This window comes from Trachypithecus francoisi, unplaced genomic scaffold (genome assembly GCF_009764315.1).
Source record: "Trachypithecus francoisi isolate TF-2019V2 unplaced genomic scaffold, Tfra_2.0 Lachesis_group8, whole genome shotgun sequence".
NCBI classification, from domain to species: domain Eukaryota; kingdom Metazoa; phylum Chordata; class Mammalia; order Primates; family Cercopithecidae; genus Trachypithecus; species Trachypithecus francoisi.
In genome coordinates this window covers 27,772,922-27,798,193 of record NW_022681473.1, presented here as the reverse complement: position 1 = coordinate 27,798,193, position 25,272 = coordinate 27,772,922, and the positions used below count along the sequence as shown (strand labels likewise).

At 39.1% G+C, this 25,272-nt stretch overlaps 1 long non-coding RNA gene across 1 annotated transcript; it reads right to left on the bottom strand.

Annotated features, from left to right (window-relative positions):
* Positions 1 to 506: 506 nt before the first annotated feature.
* On the bottom strand, positions 507 to 22,867 carry LOC117080379. Its single transcript, XR_004435809.1, has 4 exons — positions 22,420 to 22,867; positions 3,988 to 4,176; positions 2,619 to 2,741; positions 507 to 736 (listed from the first exon to the last, which is right to left on the bottom strand). It is a non-coding gene; the product is annotated as an uncharacterized LOC117080379 (long non-coding RNA).
* Between the last annotated feature and the right edge of the window lie 2,405 nt (positions 22,868 to 25,272).

Here is a 25,272-nt window from a genome sequence, read left to right as displayed (position 1 = left end):
TCAGTTGAGGTCAGGTTTTACTACCAAATGAATTACGAAGAAAATTTTGATTTTTGAAACTTCTTGAAGAAGTTTTGGACTTGCAGGAGGGATTGAGCGTCTGTATTATTAAATAACTTCTGATAAGACTTTTGTAAAGTAATACTGACTTTTCAGAGTTGAGTTCATTGCTATATAACTTGTCTATAGGTGTTAGATTATAAAAATAAAACTTAAATACTGGCTTCCCAGTAAGAAATGCAAATCCCAGGATATTCAAATACCCGGGTAATTCGAGTTTTATGGATTCATGACTATCAAATGATGAGTATCCAGGCTCACAGCCTTACCCAATGTACATCTATGCTGTGGCCTGTGATCTTCTCATGTGTAATTTACGTTATTGAGGTAATAGAAGATCTTACCATGTAGCTTTCATTGGATAATGCTCACAGCAAGGAATAACGGTTTGAAAAGTAATCAGTTAGCTTTTATTTACTCTTTGAGGAATCGCAATCAGGCTATCATAAAGGAGTACAGTTGACGTAGATTCCTGTGCAAGTGCGGAAACATTCTGTTCACCTACTCTTTCCAAGCTCAAAAATTTCATAATTGACTTCAAGTAAAAGGCAGACCAAACAGTGCCTGTCTGTGAGATTGACAGTACAGAAGAGAAACCTTTGTTTTTTTCCTCTGAGCTCTTTCCTGCATCACAACATTTCCCGGTATAATCTTTACCTGCAGTTATTCAATTTACCTGTTCATCAAAATCAATAGGAAAAAAAAGTCAGATTTTCAGTATACTATCCTAAGAAATTCAGTAAGGGTGAGGACCTAAAAATCCCCTCGTTTGTTTAATTTCTGTGAAGTATAGCTAAGTTTGACAATGAGAATTCAACCTTCGGATTTACCTGGCCTTTCAGGTTACAGCACTAAAAATCCTGTTTGGGAAGAGAAATTCAAAGTACACAGTAGTCAACTTCAGATTCTGGAGGAACCCTACATTTTGAAATTTCCAAAAGAATTTTGAGAATGGAACACTAAAGATTTATTGGATGCAAAGGCTCCCTTGTATCTCTGTTATAAAATATCCTTCCCAATCATGTAAGTTGGGAGCCCAGCCGGTGGGAGGAAGATGTCCTCATAGAGGAGTGGCTTTTGAACTTCATTCTTGTCTTTTTCTCTGGCCTCACGGTGCTCATCTGTGAGGTTCTTGGGGGGAAAATATGCTAGAGGGGGCTTGAGCACAACAACACTCCACATATACCTGGCTTGGTTTACTGCAAAGGCTACAACTCAGATGCTTACAGGTGCTGAAGAGGCAACTTAAATGTATGAATTGTTGTGCTACATAGAGAATCTGGCAAATTCTTCTAAAATTAGGCAAAGTCCACTTAATATCCAGTCAATCATTGCCAGGTGGAACTGTGAACCTAGTATCCTGTGTTTTTTTTTTTTAAATTTTAAAGATAAAAATCTGGGTCTTTATGTGAAATCTTCCAGTTTTTAAATGAAGTCAATTCTACAACTCTATTAGGTACTATTAGTATCTCCATTTTGCAGGTAAGGACACATATTCAGGGAATGTGATAATTTGAATTATTCAGCAAATATTCAGCCTGCAAATTCCTTCTCCCCTAACTAGAGACAATATACATTTCCCTGATCCATTGATGTTGGACTTGGCCATTTGACTTGTTATGACCCACAGAATGTGAGCAGAAGTGACAGCATGCCAGTTACCAGCCAAGGCCAAAAGAAGGTCTGGTGGATCTGTATTTCTGACATTCTGACTAGTCTGCTGGTCCAAAGAGGATATGAGACACACGAAGATAACATGACCTCCACCTCCTTGCAGCTTGAAGCTGAGCCTAGCCCAACCTGGCCTAGACCAGTCAACCCCTGGGTGACCCTCAGATGCATGGGCAAGAATAAATGACAGTTGTTCACATATCTAATTTTAGATAAAATAACAGATACAGTGAGTTTATAACTTGCCTAAGGTTACATACGAGTCATTGGTTTGTTTAGTCAGGATTTGAACCTGGGTCTGCTAAATCTAAAGCTCATAACTATTAGTGTGCTGACAATGTACTATTTGATAATTCTTAATCAGAGTCATGACCTTAAGATACTAACCTCCCTTGAAATCACTTAAGAAAGAAAAATGGAAATTGCACTTGGGAAAATTTCATTGTTCTTTTATTTAACACTGAATTCTTTGAAACTAATTGTTGTGATGATGTTATATAAGCAATTTGATTGATAGAAAAAGGCTTTGGACTTGTTGTGATTTGCTTTAGCCTCCTTTCCTAAAAAATAGAATTTATGTTACATACATACATAACTATGATAATTATTTCCATCCTCCTAATGTAGAGTGAGCATACACCATTCTTCTAGCTAGACATTCCCCTCCTAACCCCTTTCCTTGGCCCGGGTTGTTTAGGCTCACCTTACCTTACCTTATTAGTTTGCCAGGGCTGCCATAATGAAGTGCCATTAACTGGGTGGCTTAAAACAATAGACATTTATTGTCTCACTACCCTGCAGGCTAGAAGGGAGGTCGAAATTAATGTGTTCTCAGGGCCACGCTCCATCTGAAACTTACAGGGGAATCCTGCCTTGCCTCCTCCTACCTTGCGGTGGTTCACTGGCAATCTGTGGAGTTCCTTGGAGTACAGGCACGTAACTTTCATCTCCACGTTTGTCATCACATGGCATTCTGCCTGTGTGTCTGTGTGTCTTCCCAAGGCCATCTCCTTATAAAGGCACCAGTCATAGTGAATTAGGGGCCCACTTTACTCAAGCATAACCTCATAGTAACTAATAACATCTGCAATGATCCTATTTCCAAGTAAAGTTACGTTCTGGAGCGTGGAGCTTTGGAACCTTAACATGCCCTTTTTTGTGGGGGTGGGTAAGGTACAATTCAACCCATACAACCCAGCCTTGACTTGGTTGTAGGAAGAGCCCTCACAGGCTTGGGAATTCTGCTCATATAACTTAAATGACTGTGCCTACGTCTCTTTCACAGGGCCCCCAGCCCACAGCTCCTCTGGGGCTTTATCCTCTGGGTTTAGTGTCGTTCTAGGAACAAAATTGTCTTCAGTAGTAGGTCCTTTCTCATGGAGCTCTCAATTCATTTTTCTCTGAGCAATATATTTTTTTTCTGCTCACTGAATGAGTATCTTTGCCCCAGGAGGCCAGGCTTTTTCATTACTTGGAAAATCCTTCAAACTCCAAATAAAAAAGAACCACAAGTTAACCATATTTCTATCTATTTTCCCCATATAAGCACAGAAAAAGGCATTAGGGAATAAAACTAAAATGTCATGCAGGGCTGACAGTTTTCCACACTGATTGCCTTTAATGCTAGTTGATGCAGGAAAGATTGTCAGACAGACTGGAGCTCTGGGTACCAGAGGACTGGTATCCTCTTATCTGGGTCTTCCCTACTGGGCTGTTAAACTTGGTTCCCCTGCCCTATTTGGCTGATTCAAGCGTCAGGTTTTATGTGCCTTTCCATGAGTCTAAAAGGAAGGTCCTGTGAACTGCGGCTGTTTGGCAAGGGAATTGTGCTGTTGGTTTGCTGGTCCACATCACAAGTAGTTCTAGAAATAGCAAAAGTGGAGAGCAGTATACAACGTTTGATAGCACTTAAACCATTTTAAAATATGTTTCTAGATATTATCATATATTCTGTTACTTTTTGTGCACTGGTCTCTGCTGTGTTTATGCTTCCTTTTGTTAACTTGTTTCTGGATATCTCTTCCCCAAGGAACCAGCTTGTTCTCCCTTGTCCCAGGCTGTCTACCTTGCTTGACACAGTGGTTTATCTCAACCCTTTATGCTGATCCCTTTCCCTGGGCTGAAACTATTTTACCTCACTCTGTCTCCCTAGTTCAGAGGGATAGGGGAAAAAATGTTGAATTTTAGTGGAAAGCAGTGGTTATCAACTTGTTGCAAATGTAATGAACCCTTTTGATTTTTAATAAATTTGGCTACCTTCACAGAGGGGCCTTATGCACTCATTTATTTACAGATGCTGTTGCACATTTTGGTTCCAGTATTTGCGTCTTGACTCCTCAGGGTCCTCAACCTAAGGACTGGGAATCACAGATCCAGAGACCTTAGTGTGGCTTTCTCCAGGCTGTCAGCTCCTGTTTGGTCTTCCTCTGAATCAGAGTATGTTACCTGAAAAGTGAGAATGAAAAGGATTCACTTCTTCATTCATTTATGCATTAATCTTTTGATCAAACTTTTAATGAGCATTTTACTGTGTTCTATTGAAGTAATTGTTGGGTATGCAAATGAGGACACATTGTGCCCCAAAGAGCTCAGACTGATCAGGTAAACAGGTATGTAAACACTTCAAAGTCATTCAAATGTACATCAGTCATTTTAGGGGAGTCAAGTTTTATGGTAGGTCAAAAAATGATGTAACATAATGGATCCAAACTTCCTCAGTTTAAATCTTGGCTCCACTTTCAGCTCTGCTACCTTCGGCTACTTTCCTAACCTCTCCATACCTCGGTTTCTTAATGTGAGATGTGGACATGGTGTATTCAGGTTTCACAGTGTCTGAAACTTAAGCAATTTTGAAAGTTATCTTAAAGAAAAAATAATACAAAATTATGACTGTAAAATTACTCAAAAAATTGGTATTTATTTAGAATTGGAAATGATAACTTATAAATTAAAAAATTTTTTAAAGAGCTGACAAATGCCATGAGCATTATGAAATCCAAAAATATACAATCTCATTACTATTAATTATATGCATCTGCCTGATGCATCTCTCTAATAGGGGTTTTTTTTTGTTTCATTTTTGGTTATATTTAATCATTTTTGTTTAACAACAATTTTATAATATTTTTCGTTGTGAGGATAGAAAAATATCACATCTTTCTCACAGCATGGTTTGTCAATTAAAAAAATATTGATAGCTTAGAAAAGTATTTTTTTTAAGTTTCACAATTCATTCTTAATAACATTGAGTGTCTGCACTCTCTCAGATGGTGCTTCTTGTCCTATGGCAAGCTTGGTAAATCATACCCTTAGAATTTGCTAGGAAGGCTAGCCCAGCAGCTGTGAAAGATGCATCAGAAGCATGTCTACCTTGCCACGCTTGATTCATGCTGCTATAACTAAGCACCAAAGACTGCGTATAAAAACAGAGTTTTTTCCCCCGCAGTTCTGAAGGATGGAAGTCTGAGATCAGGATTCCAGTACAGCTGGGTTCTGGTGAGGATCCCCTTCTGGGTTGCAGACTGCTGACTTCTCATTGTATCCTCTTGAGGTGGGAAGAGATCAAGCTAGTCCTCTGTCATGGGATTAGGGTTTTAATGTATGAATTTTGGGGCAACACAAACATCTAGTCCATTGCACTACGTTGATCCATTGTTCTTGGGACAGGTCACAGCTTGGACATGGATCCTGGGTCCTACTGCCTCCCAGCAGAAGCAAAGAAACACTTATTTTCAAAAATCAAAAAAAATGTACACAACCTCAAAACAGGAGGTTTGTAGCACAATTTTTCTGAAATGATCCTTCTTCTAGTTTTTCAATTTTTGGTACGGGTGTTAATAGCAAAGTCAGGCATTTATCTGATGTAGAGAAACAGAAACCCATTTAGATGATTAAATTTAAAAGGAGGTTTATTGAAAGTCAACAGTAAAACATCCCAGAGAAATAAAGTTAGGGAATGCAGAAATGAGATTTGGGAATGAGAAGCAGCAAGGATAAATGGAGACTAACGTGGAAAGCAAAGATCCTCTCTTCTCTCAGGTACCTGTTTTTCTCAGGGCTGCTTTCTCTGTAGGCACTGGCTTTATTTCCTATTTCTGTCAGTAGGCTGACTTTTCCCACTATTCTACGTGCTATGTAACTGTTTTTGAGGTGGCTTTGAATTTTTGTGGCACAGAGTTGACCCTGATCTCCTGTGATTTTTCAGAGCCATGTGCTCAGTCACATCTATTTTCTTAAGAGAATGGATCTGATTGATTCCTTCTGTATCAGAGGTCCATACCTTGACCAATGAGCTGTGGCTAGAGGGAGCAAGGTTTTGTGGTATGAAACACAGCCATTCAAGCATGTGCCTTCATCAAGGGCTGGGCATGAGCTGGAATTTTCAAAAAGAGAATATGGGCAGGGCACCTATTAAGTACTGGAAACTGATTCAGAGAAAAATGAGTTAAATTCCTTAAAAAGGGGGTGTGAGCATGTACAATTCATGCTCATCTGCACTTCTCAAGCTGGAGTTTACTGCAGTGTGCAAGAGAGATCTCTAAGCCACAGTATGGCTGTGCTCCCTCTTTCTGGATCAGCAGTTTTACACATGGATAATTGAAACTATCATTTGCAGAATTATTATGAAAAGCACAAAATCTAGCTGTTTATAGGCATGACCTCTTGGGTGTATATATTTACACCCACTCTGGGTTCTTCAGTGGAAATATTTAAGAAGCACTAGGTTCATATTTAGGTACTGTCTCTTTCTAAAAGATGGAAACAAACTTTGTTTTCAACAATCAAATCAACAAATTTGTGAAATTGATTTTGTTTCTCTTTGAATTACTCTTTTCACTCATCCAGCATTCATTCATTTATTTGTTTACTCAATAAATACGTATTCAGTAAGTACTATCTACCAGTTATAACAAGACTGTATGGCCCTGCCATCATGGAGCTTACAGAGAGGAGAGGGAGACTGAAAATAAACATGTTAACAAAGAAATATATGATGCTTGGCTGAGGGGAATAAGTTCTATGAAGAAATTGTATTGCTAGGAGTGAGAATAGTAGTGGCTGGAGCAGCAACATCAGAGAGGATGGCCTAGGAAAACCCCTGAGATGGTGGCCTGTGAGTTAGACCTGCAGGGGGAGATGTATTTTGCCCTGCAAAACCCCAGGGAGGAGCTCTCCAGGCAGGCTGAACAGCATGTGCAGAAGCCCAGTGCAAAGAACGTGGTGTGTTTGACGAACTGAAAAGCAGGTAGAGTAATGGGAGCTGAGTAAGAGACTGGTGGAGTATGAGGATGAAGAGGTAGAGGGGATGTAGAAGTAATGAGTTTGGGTTTTATCCCAAGTATAATGGAGAGTCGTCAATGAAGTATTTTAAGTAAGAGGATGATTTTATTTGGTTTATGTTTTTAAAAGATCCCTCTAGTGAAGTGTGAGAAAAGATTGGAAAAAAAGCAAGAAAAGAAACTGGGATTTCAGCTGGAAGGCAGAGTGATGAAGGTGAGAAAAAGTGGTCATGTCACAGAATGGGAAAGGAAGCTTACTTGAGAAACAGAATCCACTTTTTATGTGGTGTAACCCGTCAGTCCCGATGTGGGCTCTCAGAAGCAGTCAGAGAGGTTGGGTTGTGAACGCAAAGGCTCACAACCTCTCTGACTGCTTCTGAGATCTGACCTGTGAAAGGGGAGAAGAGTCCCTGCAATGAATGATTTTAATGATAAGGCCTGTATTTAAAGTTGGATAAGAAAGGAAATGGAAACAGAAAGAGGCTGACTGATTTTGAGAATGCACCAGGATCAATTGCAGAATTGTGCACTGTGGGCACTTGAGCCAGTGAACTAAAAAAAATAGGAAGCTAAGGCCAATAAGAAGTATGCCTGAAATTGAGATGTATGAGGTTGTGCAGTTCCTGATGATGAAATGTCAGATATGGCAGTGGGATGGGGTCCTGCAAGAATGTAAGAAAGACCCACTGTTGACAAGGAAGGGAAAGATTGAGGGATGAAAGTTGGATGGACCCTCCACACACCTGTTGAAGTTATTAGGGTTGTTTATGGAGAGAGTGAGTGTAAGCAGGAAAATATCTCAATAACGGAGGGATGTCAGCAGATAACTTCAGGAAGGTTGGATTAGAAGAGTGTCAAATAGCTGAATGAGATGCTTGAAAGGAGCAAAGAAACTTGTAAGTTGAAGGTAAAGCCAGGAGAAATGATCTGTTAGAAACTGTGGGAAAAAGAAGGACACATCCCTTTCTTCTAACCCCAGAAAAGAGGGAAGGATGAAAAAAAACCAACAACAAAAGGATGAAAGGCAAGCAAATTTTATAGGCGATGATACAGTCAAGCAAGGAGATGAAGGGAGCAAGGCAGTGGAAGTGTTTGTAGGTGTAAGGATATTTGCTGATCGTAAATGGACTATTCCAGAGGGCACAGTGTGTGTGAAAGGAAGGAGAGGGGTGGAAGGTTGAACCAGGCTTGGGGAAGTACAGAAGAGGAAAGGGGAAGAGAGCCTGGTGAGATGTGATAAGTGATACTAGCAGTTTATGCTTTTGGGAGGGATTGAGGTAAACAGGTTGCAAGACCTGATGGATTGGTCCTGATGCTCTTGACTCTGATCTGGCATTCTCTGTCTGGTGGGATGCTGGATTCCAGAGTGCTGCTTGTGAGGACATTGGCTGCAGGGAAGGGGCCTTCCAATTTGCCTTCAAGACACAGGCAAATGACGATAGTGAAGACCAGTGAACTTATTCCAGAAGTCTGCTAGCTGCTTCTCTATTATGATTAATCCTCAGGACAATGCTACCAAATAGCTTTTATTATTCCCATTTTACAGAAGCTGAAACTACAGCTCAGACAAGTTAAGAGACTTGGTCAAGATGAAGAGGTAAGGATGGAGAGAAGGTTTTAAACCCAGGCCTTTCCAAAACCCGAGCCTGAATTCTTTCCCATAGGAAACTTTAACCAGGCTAAAGAACCAGGGTGAGACACAGGAACTTAGACTCTGGCTGGGAAAAATTCTCTCTTTGCTTGGCTATCTTTCTTATGAGATTTTGAGCTTCTTGAAATTAGAGACTGTCTCCTTGTATCTAGCATGGTGCCTGGCACATAGTAGGTGCTCAGTAATATTTGATAAGTGAAGGTATGAATAAATTACTTTATGTCATTCCTTTCACTTTTCTTCCTTCTCTTCATTTCTTTTTCTTTGTTTATCTTTTTAGAATATCTCCTTGCCTGCTAGCCTCTTTAGGACATGTTAAACTCTGTAGAATAGAGCACATAATTCTTCAGTCTTTGACCCTCCCACTTTTCCAGCTTCCTCTCCCTTCTCTTCCATCAAACTTTGGCTCAGATTATGACTGTATCTTTCAAGTTCCAGGGTCACATCTTGCTTTCTTTGAGTTATTTTTAGCTAATCTCTGATACAACCCGAGAAGTCCCACATCAGGAGAATAGCAGGCCAATTAGTTCATGGGCATCACCATGAACCCATGGCCATAATTTCCTAGATTTTGTCTCAAAGTTTCTGATTGAGCTGCCTAATGTACTGGAGACAACCCTTAGTTATGCAAGAAAAGCTGTGCTTTTACTCTTTGCATTCTTGTGTGGAATACTTAGAAATATTAGAACACTCATGACTGACCCTGGTGTAAAGGGTACAGTGTATGTATGTGTGTGTGTGTGTGTGTGTGTGTGTGTGTGTGTGTGGTGTGTGTGTGTGTGTTAGAGAGAGAGAGAGAGAGAGAGAGAGAGGAGAGAGAGAGAGAGAGAGGTTCATTTGTGGAAGTTATGAATGCATGGTCTATTTTTATTACCTATCCTGAGGCTTTAGAATGAATGAATTCTGCATTAGAAGATGGTTTTCTTTCAAAGTTTTTAGTCTAAATATCAGCCAGTCTTGTGTGCTTCTGTTATACTCCAACACCTTTTCCTGTACATTTTCTTTGGGACACTATTGAATATATTTTTCTGCACTTGTGTGCAGAACCTCTTACATCCTTAAGGTGGCAGCAACAATCAAAACGGTATTTAAAGAAAACTAGTTGAATGGGAAGGGAAGTGGAGAAAAGAAAAAAAAATTCTTTCTGAAGTGTTCTATAATCCTCCATTTTCTGCTCAGCAGAATTATATCTGTAGCTAGATTATTCATTATTAAGAGCTTATTTCAGCCCAGAGTCTGTGTATCAGTAGATTAGGATGTGGGGGAAGATTAGCTTCTCACAGCAGGTGGCTAGAAATAAGTTTCTTATCTGATCATTAAAATTGGTTATTCATGGTTTCTTGATCATAATTATTAATTCTGTCAAGGACTTTTGCATGTCGATTAAATTTTGGTTCTTGATATGTAGTATTAGAAGTCAGCTCCATGGTACCAGTGTTACATTAGCAAGGCAGAAATGACTGTGTGTCTGTGTGTGTGTGTGTGTGTGTGTGTGTCTTCAATAGTTCTCAAGTGCCTCCAGTCCTCGAAACTTATTTTTGAAAGTATTTAACAATTTTGAGACTTCAGTAATGACAATACTATTAATAAATAAAACACTAGCAGCAACTTTTTATTGTTTACTATGCATCCTATACCTCTGTTGTCTATTTTTATCATCTCCACAAAACTAGGCAATTGATGTCATTTTTACTTCCATATTAAACATAAAGAAAGTAAAGAGTCAAAGGATGAAATAACTCCTCCAAGTTTACAGAGCTGGTAAATAGTGGAGCTGGTGGGAATCCAGGTATTTCTCACTCCAAATCCCTGCTCCACTATCTGTCAATAAAATGGCTTTTTGTGAGCTTGGTCCAGGAATAGGATTCCTAAATTAATATGTTGTCACAGTTTAACAAAATGAACACAGTGATCTGAAGACACAGAGATTTATTGTTTCTGGCAAAGTCAAACCTAAAGAGAAGAAACAACTCCTTTTTTTTTTTTTGAAAACGTGTTAGGTGATTTTTCTTTAGCTATACAAGTATACATCAAACAAGGATTTGAGTGTGAGGCAATGTGTTAGAACATTGAGTAAGACACAATCCCAGTTCCTGCAGGAAATGTAAATAGTGATAAATGTGTAAGCAAAGTCTATGGAGACTATGGAAGAAGTGATTTATTTTGCTTCACAGAGGAGGGCCTCTTGCAATAAACTACAGAAGTGTCCAAAATGGCTCTTTCAAGAAAAAAATGACATCTTTCCTCAGTTACCTCCACTCCACCCTAGTGTAAAAGCATTAACAATAGCTTTTTTGGTAATATGAGAAAAGTTGGTAAGATAGAGTAGGAAGTCTTGTCCTGCTGGCCTCACTTTGCAGAGGAATGCTTGTGAATGAATTCTGAAAGGCAGGAACCAACAAAACCTAGGATGGGAGTTGGAGTGGGAAATGATAATGGGAGGGTGGTAAGGGGATGGTAAGTTATCATGAAATTGTATAAGGGGGGCATTTTGATTCCAGATAAAGCAGAATCCCAGTCATGATACTTGAGTTTTAAAATCAGAGCACATGTTGGGCATCGTGGTTCACTCCAGTAATCCCAGAATTTTGGGAGGCTGAGGCAGGTGGATCACCTGAGATCAGGAGTCTGAGACCAGCCTGGCCAACATGGTAAAACCCTGTCTCTACTAAAAATACAAAAATTATCTGGGCGTGGTGGTGCTTGCCTGTAATCCCAGCTACTAGGGAGGCTGAGGCGGGAGAATTGCTTGAACCTGGGAGACAGTGGTTACAGTGAGCCAAGATCATGCCACTACACTCCAGCCTGGGCAACAGAGTAAGACTATATCTCAAAAAAAAAAAAAAAAGAAAAGAAAGATCAGAGCACATGTTCACCCACTAATTCACGTTTTATAGATTACCAATCTGATGTCAGTTTACACTTCACTTTGAAATTAGGACTATCTATATGCCTACCTATTGAGGAAATACTTGTTTCCAGAAACTCTAGGTTTGATTATGTAGGACAGAATCTTGTGGACCCAACCTAAAGTAAAAGATAGGTGTGTGGGGGAATAGAGCGTCTGGCAGATCACTACATGCTGAAGCCATGAGTATAATAGAAAGGTTATTCATACTATCACTACATACTCAAGCCATGACACAGAAATACTATCCAAATATGTTTTTTTAGGTAAATCGAAGTGTCCTAATTAGCATAGGAACTAATAAGCTAGAGAGTGAGAAGAATTGAGGGGTTATAGTGAAGACAGAAATATCTATTTTCTTTAGTTGGAATAAAGAAGAGGCACAGTGAATTCTCTATGTATTCACTCCATTCATTTTATTGAACCCTTAGATGACACTTTCTATATGAAAGTCCTAAATAAGTAATAACTCACTGATTTTAATAAAAATCTGACAAGGTACACATTGTTATCACATACATTTTATGGAGAACTGAGTTACATAGGTATTGAGTAACTTCTACAAGGTAACTGTAGTAGTCTGTTCTCACACTGCTAATAAAGACATAGCTGAGACTGGATAATTTATAAAGGAAGGAAGTTTCATTGACTCACAGTTCAGCATGGCTAAGGAGGCCTCAGGAAACTTACAATCATGGCAGAAGTGGAAGCAAACATGTCCTTCACATGGCGGCAGTAAGGAGAAGCGCAGAGCAAAAGGGGGGAACGCCCCTTATGAAACCATCAGATCTCATGAAAACTCACTCACTATTAGGAGAACAGCATGAGGGTAACCGCCTCGGCGATTCAATTACCTCTCCCAGGTTCCTCCCACAACACATGGATATTATGGGAACTACAATTCAAACTGAGATTTGGGTGGGGACACAGTCAAACTATATCAGCAACATGGCTTCTTTCACCATATTTATTTATTTTTTGACAAACAAAGTTATCCTGAAATGGAGTGGTGACCTTTTTCTAGTTTCATGCAGACAATTAATTTTTAGATCATCACTCTCAGGAGAGGAAAGACTTCACAGACCTAAGCATCTGTTTCCCCAGCCCAACACTGGCACAGACCGATTGCATGTTTTTTTTTTTTTCTTTTTTCCTTTATGGCATCAGAAAATGTCTCAAGAACACATATAGCTTATGTATCTGAGCTCCCGAAGCTGGAGTGGAATACTGCCAAATCCAAACTGATAACAACGTCTGTCTGCTATCTCTCATGTCACTAGATGCCTTTGACAGTTAAAATCACACCATGCACCCCATACAGCTCCAAGCTCACTAAGCCTGTAGACCTTGCATCACTGCATGTACTGCACACAAACGTGATTTCATAGCCAGGGTCCAAACACGAATATGGAAAATGGCCAATAAGGTTATTAAAAAGGAATGGCCTAGAGAAAGCACAGCTAATCACCATCCTGCTGGGTGAGAGTGAGAGACCAGCAGGGGCTGAGACTTTTCTTCTATTTTTAAATCAGGAGTCTGAGCAGTAAACCCATGTCTCCATCAATTCACAGTGCTGGTCCACAGAGGATGCACGTGCTGTGGACCATGGTGGCAGCTGAATGAATTGTTTGGGCTGATTGTCCTTTCCTCTGTCTGTCTCTGCTGCCAGGGTAGAAATGTTTAAAAATACACTGTCATTAAGGGCATTTCAGCTGCAGGACTGGAGTGGCTGGCATAACTGTGAGCTTCCTGAGTCTCTGGGGCTTCCTAAGTCTTTGGCTGGTTCTTTCTTGCTCCTCCACAGTCACGGTCCCCGATAGTTTTGAATGAAATGTTATGTTTCTGTTGTTGATAACTGTTAGCCAGTTCTAGGAGGTAATTGAAATGATCCTGTATTTGCACTGGAGAGTTTGTATTTGTGCAAACTGCTGCTGAATTGCCTTTCACTGAGGATACAGAATTTGAAAAGCGCTTTTCCAGTTGCCTTTGTGACACGTTTTGACTCTAGTAAAGTATGAATGGACATCTGGAATAAACACATTTGAAAGGGGTTTACTACATGGTGGCCTAAGTTTTTTGCACTGGCCATTTATACTTTTTCAACTTGATCTTTCTGTCCTTTGGTATTTGGATTTTTGTGTACAGTGAGGGGTTTACCACTGTAAAGGGGCAGGGAAGCTCATATAACAGTCCTCTGCAGCTTTTTGAGGCTTTTGTACATTGTAAGTTTAGAGACAGATAAATAGTTGATAAAGTATATAACACATTAGATGTGACCAAATATTTATGCTATTTTTAGAAGACCCAGTTTATTTTTCTCCCCAAATCTGCTCAGCCCTGTGCTTGACTGTTAGACAAAGATCCCTTGCCATTACTCCTGTTCTTTCCTCATCTCCTAACACCACAAGCTGTCTTATCTGCTCCCACAGTGAGAACCAGGTTCAGCACAGCCCCTTCCATGCAAAGACTATGTAGGCTTTGGTGCCTCGGTTGAACTAATCAGGCCCATTGGAGATGTAGTGCCTTTCACTACTTCTGGAGTCGTGTAAAGAGAAACAAACTTTGAGGCAAGAGAAATGGCTTTCCTTGAGACTTCTGGGAGTAGTCAGTTTACACAATCTGAGAACATGGGGCAAACTGACCAATGAGAGAAAGGAGACAGACATCACTTAGCAGACAAATTTCACATCCTCTCTTCAGTTTGCACACAGTGGTTCCATAGAGCCTCTCTAGAGATACCTTACATGACTGAGAAAATGGCTTTGTTTTTTTTCGTGAAGGCCAGTTTAACAACTTGGCACCGTGTAACTGATTTGCTACTTTTCTGCTTCACTTCCCTTTTCCTCAGTCTTGCTGCTCTGAGATTGCTCCTCCCAATATAGTATTAGTATGTAGATATGTAGACCTTTTTTTTTTTTTTTTCTAGAGAACCTGGCCAAGACAACATGGGAGAAGGACTCTCCACTAAGATAATCAGCTATACAACTATAATGAAGGTACAAGTTAAAGATAAAGGAAAATACAGAGAATACCTTAGGGTGAATAGAAGGTATACCAAGAAGTGAGTAGGGGAAGGTGGTTCCTTTTGAGAAAATGGGACAGGGTGAGTTGAGAGGAACAAGCTTTCTCATAGTTTTTCAGGGTCAAAGAGGAGAAGAAGGTTCATCCTAGCCAGTGGAATTCATAATTTTGGATGAAACAGAAACACACACAAATTTCATGGACTTAACAATGTAGATTTATTTTTAACATCCTATATGGTTCTGCCATTCTCCATCTTGTAGGTATGCAATCTGGAATCCTTGGGCTCTAGGGTTTCAGGGGTTGGGGCTGGAGAAGATAGCTAGATCTGGATCTAGAACTAAAAGAAGACCACGAGCAAGAGGGAGAGAGCAAGAGAGGAAGAACATCAGCTCTTCACTACCTTACCCAGAAGTAACACATGCCCCTTCTCCTCAGTCATTGGCTGGAATTAATCCCACTGCCACAGTCTACCTGCTAGGGAGGCTGGGAAATGTAGGGGAACACACAGAGTTCTGTTGAGCACAGATGGCCTCCCAACGAGGCTCAGCAAGAGAAACTAAGCGAGGGAGGGATGCAAGTGGGGTAGGGAAAGAGATTCATACCAGAAGAATGAAAAGAAGACCTTCAAGAAATGTAAAAGTGGGAAGAGGGAGAAGTGTGGAACCTGAGACAAATATCTGTTCTGAAGTAGAGGACACAAAGGGGAAAGGAAAACACTTCTGAAGGAATTTTGGAGGATTAGGCAAATTCTTAGATCAAAGGTGAGAGAAAGTCCAGGGAGTTGGGAGAGGACCCCTGACAGATATTAAGTGATGAAGCCACGGAGGAAGGATTTCCACAATGAGACAGGGCGGGATGCCCTGGAAAAGATACCCGGTGACCTGGTCACAAAATAAGGCAGAACAAATAGTAATATAATATTTCTTAACATAAGTAATAATGAAACAACTCACAGACCCACTTCCTGTGTTCAGCCTAAGACAGTGAACAGATGATTATTTCCAACTGCTCACATAGAATGAATCCACATTTCCGTAAGGACTCTCCAGTTTAGTTCTGAAAGGTCATGAATATGAAGAATCACTTACGATTTTCAGGTGTAGATGTCCAAGGTGATGTGAGTTGGGTGAGGCACAGGTGCACTTCACATCATAAGAAAAAAGAAGCTGGTTGCAGATTGCAAAGCAGTCATTCATGGGCTATTTGATAGGCTGTGGTGAGGATTCAATTAAATGGCTGACATGTCCCAAGTGGTCAAAATAGGTTATTTTTGGACTAACCTTCTGAGGCCTCTGTTTCAGAGGTTAGGAAATTGAGGCAGGGGAATTGGAAAGACTCATCTGTAAAATCGTAGCTCACAAAAGCACACAGTAGTGGATGCTATCACTTAGTATAGGGGGTTGGGAGGGTGGTCATTACAGACCTCCTGGATGACATTATACTTAAGCAGAAAGGTGAAGGATAAGGAGTTAGCCAGGCAAGGAAGGTAAAGGTAACAGATGACAATTCTGGTAGAGGGAACAACAGATAAAAACACCTGAATTCAGGAATGAGTTTCATGCAGGGTGAGTGGAGTTTCATCATGGCAAGGAAGAGTGGTCTAAGACAAAATTGGAGAGGAAGACAGGCTTAACAGGGTCTCTTAGGTCATGCTATAGTCAATGAATCCTGTGCCCAAAGGATGCTAGGCCACTAACAGGCTTTAAGCAGGGTAGTGGCATAAGGCACTTGTGTTTTATAAAGATTACTCCCAGTGTAATATGGAGAATGGACTGGGGAGGAGGGCAAGTGAGAATAGGAAGAACAAGAAGACTAGTGTAGTTCTGATGAGGTTATACTAGGGGTACTTTTTCCCTTGATCTTTCTCTCTTCATTTGACAGATAGGTCTACTATAATTTCTTGTGGTAAGACTGTAAATCTTAGTAATTCACTTTATTATTGAGGCTGTCTGTAAGACAATCAAAAAACTATGCTATATGCTCAGAAAAATAATGAGGTCTAGTTGCTGGTATTACTTCTACTCATACCCCTCAAAGGCACCCAATGGGAGGGAGGAATGCTCTTGTTCTTTTTTTTTTTTTTCCTTTCTAATTTTGCTGTCATGTTGCGGTATTAGGCTTAGCATTTGTACAATGGTTCACAGTTTTTCAACACCATTTATTAGCTGTACTTTCATGTCTTGTATTCCTTGTAGGAATCTTATAAGTAGGTATCAAAACAGTTTTTAGACTTGAAGAAAAAAAAAAAACTAGCAAAAATCACCCATCTTCCCAACTTTGTATGTTCTAAAACAGTGGTTTTCAGTGATATACTGGGTAATCCACAAACATCTCTAAATCTTGATTTTGGTCATTTTTAAAATAGTTTGCCTATGGTTATAATTTTATATTTTATACTATTAATGTTCCCAATTTTGTGACACAGTTTAATCTATTTATTAGTATTCTGAATTTTTCTAAGCCCATACTAAAGATGATAATCTAAATTGCACTGACTTAAGCCCATAACTGTTCATATTGGCATTTCCTGTCCAGGTCATGGTTTCCATCGTGCTCATATCACCTAGTAGCTGTGGTCTCCAGGTGGCATAAAATACTTATTTTCTCATTCCGACCTCCAAATGTGATATGTGCTCCCTGAGAAGTCACTTCAACATGACTAATGTTGCCATTACTAAGGGTGCCAACTGTGAAAATACCAACGTCTCTACAAAGAATTTCAGGTTCTAGTGCTCCACATGCCACCAAACCCCATCGTTTGTTTCCTGCCCCAGAGTGTGAGAATGTCTTCTTTTCTATCTCTTCCTCTGCCTTCAAACTCAATCCTCTGGAAAATATTCCTACAGTTTTTGTTACAGGGTCCTCAGTCTTGGGTGGCAGCAGAAGAAATACTTTTCCTCTTTTTTTCACCTTTATCATCATATCAGCATCTCTTCCACATGAGTCCTTGCTTCCTTAATTTTTTTCCTCCTAGATGGAACAGGTACTACTCGTTAGTCATTAAGGCTGTGGATGCTGGTGCTGAATTTCCTGATTTCAAATTCCTATTCTACCACTTACTTGCATTGTAACTTTAGAAAACGTACTTCACCTCTCTATGCCTCAATTTACTCTATTACATGGGAATAAGACTTGCTAGGTTTGTTGAGAGGATGCAGTGAGTTAATACATGCAAAGTACTTTGAGTTGTGCTTGGCATTATACAGTCTTTAAGAAATATTAATGGCTATTGTAGGTCTAGACCTATCTGATGTCTCCGATGGCTAAGATCAGACATCATCTATGAATTTATGGATCATCCTATACACTCTCCTTATTTATACATGTAAGATAAATTATTTCCAGATTAAACATGTTATGGAGCTAAGATAAATAGTTTTAATACTTTAGAAAAAGTTAGCAAAGAACCAAAATGTGGGTGTATTTTGATGCTTATCACATATCACTTTTATCTCTTCAATTTCCAGGCCATAGACTCTGATATCAGAATTGTTTCACACAACTAAGGGACATGGCTGTTTCTCACTGCCAGGCAGGCCAATAACTAGAAAAAGACACCAAGAAGGAAAAGGACTTAAAACTTAAAGGACAGGACATAAAACACACATCTAACTGATAAGAACAGAAACAAAAGCGTGTATAAACTAAAGATAAAATGAAATGATGAGAGTTTTGGGCTTCAGCCACATGAAGTCATGGAGCTTTAATTCTTGATGGGCAGCCTGACAAGACATTAAATGAAATTCCAGAAATCTGGGCTTTCTGCCAAAAAGGATTTAGAACTGGAGATTTCTGATTCAGCACTGCCTTCCTGGGGAAGAAGAACACTGAGATCCATGTGTTTACTTCAAGGGGCCATACAAGGTCCTTTGCCTCACTTTGAGGTGAGAAACATGGGAAAACTAGATGCCACATGATGTAGAGGAAAGTGCTTCTGATCTTGGCCAGCCCTGGGTTTAATGCTTTTCCAAGGTGACATTGGTAAGGATTGCTAACCTGGCAGAGCCTCAGTTTCCTCATCAACAGAACAGAAAATTTAATTTTGGTGATAAAGATATGAGATGGAAAGAGGGCTGAATTATCCATTAGATACTATAGGCAGAGTGCTTACTGCCTATAATATTTTCAAGGGCCTTTTAAGATGTTTGAGATATAAAATATTTTTTCTCTTAAGTTCTAAATTGAAATGCTAGAAAATTAAAACTGAGAGTGATTTTGAGACCACAGTTATAAAAGTCCTTTCAATCTCTTAAGTGCCACAAATTATACAATGTCGAATGTGGGTCCATTTTAATAAGTATAAAATGATATCATGTGGAGTATCTAAAATTAACAGGCTTAGGAATAGCTCTGGGTAATAAATAACAGGGTGTTTGGAATGTGTTCGGTACTGAATTAATGCCAATTCTTTTTCGCTCTTTTTTCTGCCCTGAAAGTCTTTTGAAATCAGGAAGGAGGTACAAGGTCACATGACTTAAGTCAAATGTTATACAGGTAGTCAGTATGATAGTGGGCATGGTGTAATTAAAATTTTATTTTTACTAATTTTTTCATTTTATTGTATGCTTACCATGTGCCAAGCACTCTTCTAACTCACCTATATTAACACATTCAATTCTCACGATAAGCCAGTGCAATAGATAAAGCTATAATCCCAATTTTATCACAGAGGAGATTCTATGCAATTTGCAAACGTGACACAGCAGTGGAGCCAGGATTTGAACACAAAGATTTTTACTATGGAGCCCAACTTCATCTACTAAATGGTAGTGCATTTGGGACACAGGATATCTGGATAGATTACAAGATTATTCAGTAGATATGCACTACCACAATGCTTTGCTTATGTGTATCCTTCAGTTTTGAATTCAAGGAGAAAGCAAATATCCTGAAATTCTCTCTCATTGTCACAACATTCAGGATGTTGGTTACAGGTAGAATTTGAAATCTTACAAACACAGTACACAGGGCTGGGATTAGAACAGCAGTTTCTTATGTTTGCCAATATGGGGATGGTCATGTAAACTTCCAAAACTTCATATACCCTCCTGTCATTGTGGTACTTTTGTTAAGTATAATCTGAAAAAAATACATAACAGAATGGAGCCAAGTAGCAAATGTGTTTCATTTATGCAGTTTATCATGGACAGTGCTGAGAGCAAATGTAAATTCTTGGGACATTGTAATAATTCTGTGCCCTCTAAGAAGTTGTGGTGAAATAAAGAACTGCAATATCATACAGATATTCCCATTAGCCAGGTAGGGGAGCATGTAGAATTTTGCTGATTATTTAAAAGCAACAAAATTTCTTTGTTATTGTTTTCTGAACAAATTACAAAAAGTCTCAAAGGTATAAGTGAAATGAGCATATAAGCAAAAACTATGCCCTTAAAAGAAGATGATTGCTAAAGTGAGAAAAAAGTATTCCTGTACAAATGGGATATGCTTTATCTGGAAAATGAAGAAAATCCACTGAACAGAACGTTACAATTTGTTGCTTATTTCTTAATGAGTCAGAAGCTAGAGGAGAGGTTCTGTCTCAGAACTGACTATATATTCTACATAGTTTCTAAATTTTAACACATTTAACTATAAAAGATTCCTATTTCAAATTGTATTTTCAGTAATTCCCAACTAATTTATTTGCTTACTCATGAAGTCTGGAGTTAAAGAACTTCAATGTAATTTGCTAAAAAGTTTCTTTTTCCTTAAAATGATTCAAGCCATTTTTAAGAAATTCAACATTATGATTTATCCTAAGAAAATAATAGGGGATATGCATAAATATTTTAGTGTAAAGATAGCATTATTTGTAATAAGCAGTATTTGAAAACACCTGAATGATTATCAATGGGATATTAATTATTGAGCTATAGTATCTTCAGGATATAATACTATGCAAGTGCCTAGCCTGTAGTCCATAGAAAAGAGATCCTGGCTGGGCACAGTGGCTCATGCCTGTAATACCATCACTTTGGGAGGCCGAAGCAAGTGGATCACTTAAGTCCAGGAATCCGAGACCAACCTGGGCAACATGGTGAAATCCCATCTCTACAAAAAATACAAAACCTGTAATCTGTGCTTCTTGGGATGCTGAAGGTGGGAGGATCATTTGAGCCCAGGGAGTGGAGGTTGCAGTACACCGAGGTTGTGCCAATCCTTATTGGAATGTAAAATTCCCGGGAAGCAAGCATGAGGCAAAAGGAGTGAGTCAAAGGATGAGAAGCAAGTGCAAGGTGTTATGTTGCTGTACTAACCACTGTTTTCCTTCAGGCACGTTGTAGTGGGAAACTGCCTTGGAATAGGTCATCTGAAAAAAGACTTGAGAAAAAATTTACCTCTTGGCTCCAATCTCTCTACCGTTTACTTCTGATCAGAGTTCATCCTCCAGGGGGTTAACTCCCTCCCACTTCTGGATTTTATCCCTGGCTCTTTATTCAACCAATAGGGAAGCCAGATTCCATGTACTGGCTGTGCTTCATTCAATTTGGAAATGGTGAGAGGAGCCAGAGACTCTGGGTTTTAGCTGGTTGGTTCCTGTAGAATCATTTACCAATACAGTGGCTGAAGATGAGCAGACAAGTGAGTGTCAGGAGACATTTGTGGCTGAGGGTATTTGGTGAGGCATGTAAGATATGCCCACTAAAAGACATAAAACCAAATTAAAAATAAAGCATTGACACATTCACGATTTAATGGCAAAAAAGAGGCTTAAATGTATATGCAATTTGATACTTTTTTTTATAACTCTACGCACACTTATGTGGAGAGAAAGAAAGAAGAGAATATTAAAAAGTCATACAACAAAACTTAATATGCAATTATCTTTAGAAGACGGATTCAAAACTGAATGTTGGGAGTTTTATTTCAGTGGGATTTTTCTGTGATTTTCAAGTGTTCTGTGTTGAACATCACTTTTGCTATAAAAATAAAGTATAGTTGTGAGGAGAGACTCGACTGTAGAGTAATTCAATGTGTAATGTTACTTATAATAATAACAAAATGGAAGATGTAACATGGATGGAACTGGAGGACATTATGTTAAGTGAAGTAAGCCTTCCACAGAAAGACAAACTTCACATGTTTTCGTTTATTTATGGGAGCTAAATATTGAAACAATTGAATGGATGGAGATAAGGAGTAGAAAGATAATTACCAGAGCCTGGGAAGGGAAGTGTGTTGGGAGGGAAGTGGGGATAGTTAATAAGTATATAACGTAGTTAGATAGAATGAATAAGATCTAGTATTTGATAGCACAACAGGGTGACTACAATCAACAATAATCTATTTTGAATTTAAAAATAACTAAAAGAGTATAATTGGAATGTTAGCAACACAAAGAAATGATAAATGCTTGAGGTGATATTTTTTTAAAAAGAAAACAGACATGGTAGCCACAATAATAAAGATGAAAACCTACTGATTCAATAAAAACATTTAAGGTGAAGAGGAGCAAGTTGGCATAATAGCATTATCCGGCACTCATCCCCCCTGCAGAATCATTAATTTAAACAACTCTCCACATGTGAAAATGCCTTCACAAAAGCTGAAGACACCAGGTGAGAGCACCTGGATATAGCAAAGAAAAAAGAAAAGATGCATTGAAGAGGGTAGGAGGGCAGTTTTATATTGTCACCCTTTCCTCAACCCCGTAAGACACAGCATGGAGAGAAAGACCCTCCATGTGGGGGAAGGAGAGGGAAGTGAGTATTCGACTTTACCTCAGACACTAAAACCAGGCCCACCCCAGTAAAACCAAGTGCCAGGTAGACCCCCACAGCCCTAAACTCCAGGCCAATACCTATGAACTGAGCCTCTGTGCTCACCTCATGCCAGGCTAGGTCCTGTAGCCTCAGGCTCCAGGTCTTTGTGGTGGATTCAGTCTCCAGACCATCCCACTGCTAGGTCAACCTCCATGGCTTCATGTTTCAGCTTGTCCTTAGGTCTTGACTGGCTCCAGTGGACTCACATCTAGGCTGCCACCATCAGCAGACTAACTCTAGGCTGTCCCAGGTTCCAGGTTTCAGCCTTGTCCCAGCACCAGGCCAATCCTAGTCATCCTAGTCATGAGGCCAACACACGTGGACCCCAACTTGCTGGAAGCTCCTGTGGATACAGCCTCCAGGCCCACCCACTACTGGGACAGCCCCTGTAGGCCCAGCTTTCAATCTCATCTGAGGACCAGGTCAGCCCCGCTTGCCTGAAGGACTAGACATGTACCCATGGATATAGCTTTTTGGATTGCCTAGTGCCAGGCTGGGTTCTGTGGCAGGATCCAGGCCAATCCCAGGGTCCAGGCCTGTCACAGTAGGACCTATTGTTAGATCCAGGGTCCAGGCTTGTCACAATAGGACCTATTGTTAGACTGGCAGTCACCACATACACTGCACCAGCTGCCAGGCCTACCTATCTGCCGACCCAGGCACCAGACCAGCCTGCCCGAGGACTTCAGAAGCAAGCCCACCCAAGGACCAGGCCAAGTAGCCTGCTCAGAATCTGTGGACAGGCTGACTAGTGAAGGGCTTTCCCAGAAAAAGCTAGTCTGCAAGTCTCTTCTTGTTCAAATGTGCAAACACCAAATAAAGGCAATTAAGAAACATGGAAAATGAAAGAGACATAACAGTACCAAAAGAACACAATAGTCTCCCAGTAACAGACTCTGAAGAAATAGAGATATATAAAGACAAAGAATTCACAATAATGCTTTTAAGGAAGGTCAGCAAACTCCAAGAAAATACAAAGAAACAATACAGTGAAATTAGGAAAACAATAAATGACTAAAGGTAGCAATTTAACAGAGATATTAAAATAATTAAAAAATGAAACAAATACTAGAGCTAAAGCATACAATGAATGAAATAAAAAATTGTAGTAGACAGCATCAACAACAGAATTGACCAGGCAGAAGAAAGAATATGTGGACTCAAAGACAGGTTATTACAAAATATATAGTGAGTAGGAAAAAAATGAAAAGAAGTAAAGAGTGTTTGCAGAATTTATAGAATGGCATGGAAAGGGCAAATATTTGAATCTGGGAGTTCAAGAAGAAGAAGCAAAAGAGAGAGTAGAAAGCTTATTTTGAAAAATAGCAGAAACTTTTCAAGTCTGTGGAGTAAAAGAGTAAAGATTTTGTAATGCACTTTAAGTTGTTGTCGACTTAAAACAGCCTGTTATAACTGTAAGATTTGTTTTTGTATGCCTCATGGTAACCACAAAGCAAAAATGTATGGTAGATACACAAAAGATAAAGAGTAAGAAATCTGCACATACCACTTGGAAAAAGTCTTCTGAACACAAAGGAAAACAGCAAGGGAGGAAGAAAGTAACAGAGCCTACAAAACAACCCAAAAACAATAAAAAAAATTAACAAAATGGTAGTAGTGAAGTCATACCTGTTAACAATTACCCTGAATGTAAATGTATTAAATTCTCCAATAAAAAGATATAGATTAACTGAATGGATAGAAACATAGGCCCAACTGTATGCTGCCTAGAAAAGGTTCACTTCATCTGTAAGGACGTACTTAGACTGAAAGTGAAGGGATGGAAAAAAATATTACATGCAAACAAAACCAAAAGAGAGCGGGAATAGCCACATTTATACCAGATAAAGCAGACAAGTAAAAAACTATAAACTGAGACATACAAGATTATTATATAATGACAAAGGGGTTAGATCATCAAGAGACTGTAACTATTATAAACGTATGTGCACCCAACATAGAAACACCTAAAGTGAGTATTAATAGAACTTAAGATAAAAAGCCTGCAATATAATAATAGAAGGAGACCGAAATGCCACACTTTCAGCAATGGAAAGATCATACATATAGATAATCACTAAGAAAACTTTGAACTTAAACTACCAATAGACCAAATGGACCTAACAAATACAGAGCATTCCATCTAACAACAGCAAAATACACATTCTTCTCAAGTGCACATGAAACATTCTCCAGGGTAGATTATATATCAGGCCACAATACAAGCCTTAAATTAAAGAAGATTGAAATTATATCAAGTGTCTTTCAACCACAATGGTATAAAACTAGAAATGAGTGAAGGAGAAGTTGTGACAAATTTTCAAAGATGTGGGAATTTAACAGCATGTTCCTGAACAACCAATGGGTCAATGACGAAATTAAAAGGGAAATTAAAACAATTGAGATAAACAAAAATTTAAACACAACATATCATGAGTAGTTCTAAGAGAAAAGCTTATGATAATAACTGCCTGTATCATAAAAAAGAAAGAATTCAAATAAACAACCTAACATTATACCTCAAGGAGCTAGCAAAACAAGGTTAGCAGATAAAAGGGAATAACAAAGATTAGAGCAGAAATAAATGAAATAGACTAGAAAAATCTTAGAAAAGATTAACAAGATAGAGTTGGTTTTTTTGAAAAGATAAAGTTGACAAAATTTACAAACCTTTAGCTGAACTGAGAAGAATGAAATTAGACACTTATCTCACACCATAAACAAAAATCAACTGAAAATGGATTAAGACTTCAATGTAAGACCCACAAACCATGAAACTACTAGAAGAAAGGAGGAAAGCTGACATTGGTCTGGCTAACAATTTTTGAGCTATGACCTCAGAAGCACAGAAAACAAAAGCAAAACTAAACAATTGAGATTACGTAAAAGTAGAAAAGTTTCTGCATGGCAAAGCAA